The sequence below is a fragment of the Lipotes vexillifer genome, unplaced genomic scaffold (genome assembly GCF_000442215.2).
Source record: "Lipotes vexillifer unplaced genomic scaffold, Lipotes_vexillifer_v1.1 scaffold459, whole genome shotgun sequence".
In the NCBI taxonomy this organism is placed as follows: Eukaryota; Metazoa; Chordata; class Mammalia; order Artiodactyla; family Lipotidae; genus Lipotes; species Lipotes vexillifer.
In genome coordinates, this window is record NW_006769874.1 from 1,593,001 (window position 1) to 1,594,637 (window position 1,637).

The window sequence follows — 1,637 nt, forward strand, 5'->3', positions numbered from 1 at the left end:
TAGCTCCTTGCTGTATGCAGTCGATCGAGCCAGACGGCGTGTCTTCATTTCTCCTATGAGCGTGGTCCCAGTGTGATGGCAGGTCCATCGCCACGATCACCCAAGGCCGTATTCTCCCCTTTCAAGTGTGAAAGGCCCAGATCACACAGCTACCACATAAACAGCAGACTTAGGTTTGGAATCCACGTCTTTCTTCGCTTTCCATGGCTTATTTCCATTAGAACTCACTAACTGAATTTGTATTAATGCGTTCATTCAGTGCATGTCTATTGCCTCCTATGTGTCAGGCACTGCCGTGAGCCAAATAGAATAACCCCTCGCCTCATGGATTTTATGCTTTAGCAAGAGAGACAGATAAAGACCGTGAAATGGGCACACGGACAGGATGTGGGTGGTGGCACAGTCCGTCAGGCCGGGTGAGGGAAAGGGGAGCTGTGGACGGTTGCAATTTTCAATAAGGCGGCCAGGGTAGGCCTCACTGCAGAGTGACAGACGAGCAAGGACTTGAAAGTGGGGGGATTAGTACGGGGCTATGGGGGGGGGGGCTTCCAGGCGGATGGGCGGATGTGGGGGGGGGGGGGGGGGCTTCCAGGCGGAGGGAGGGGCATCACCAGGCCCCAGGTGGGAGCCCCCAGGTGCAGCAGGTCAGTGTGCAGGGGGCACGGGGGAGGGGCAGCAGAGGAAGTCCAGGTTAGAGATCGGAGACCCGGAGGGGCTGGACAGCTGTCAGGCCATTGGCTTTCATTCTAATTCACTGCAAGTTCCCCAGCTGCTTTGTGGGGAGTCAATTCTGGGGGGCAAGTCACTCAGTAGAAAGACTGATACAGAAGCCCCTTCCAGCCACGCTGGCAGAAAATGATGATGGTGGGAAAGGTGGAAGGAGTGTGAAGTCCAGACCTGAATGTTGAAGGGGGAGCCACTTTCCCAAAGACAGGATGTGGGTGAAAGAGAGAGAGAGAGAGAGGGACCAGGTAGGCTCTCACCTGGGCAGCTGGAGGGAGTGCTGGGGCCTGGCTGTGGGTGGACCAGGAATCCCCTAGAAACGCCGTGAGCCATCCTGGGGGGCGCCCATCAGCATCTAGAGGGGAGGAGGGGAAAGAAGGGCTGAGGACTGGTTAGAGGTCGGGGGCAGAGAGGGGACAGCCAAGGCGACTGAGTGTCCGGGGGGGGGGGGGGGGCGCCACGGGGGAGGGTCTGAGGAAGGGAGTGGTTGGGCGCACTGAATGCTGTCGGTACCTTCCCTAAGAGGAAGCCTGGGAACGGATCGTCACAGAAATTGCTTTTAAATTTTAAATTATTTAACATACATAAAGGGGCCTCCTCCAAATAAAGCCAGACCACAGAACCAGCAACCTGCAAAACCTAATCAACAGTCCATGTGTAAAAACTAGTTTAAAGGCGCAGTAATAACATCCAAAGAAGGAAAGACAGACAGTACTTTGACTCCACGATCTTTCTAAAAGTGGCGTCCCGTCCGGCCGCAGAAGCACAGTAATCGGCGAAGCTCCTGCTCCTGCGCCTTAGAAACAAAGTCTTAGGGAAGAAGGTGAGTGGACGAAATTCTGAGCATTTCCACCAATAAAGCTACATGTGGAAAGAAACAACCAATGGGCAATTTAGGGAAAATCTATAGGAAG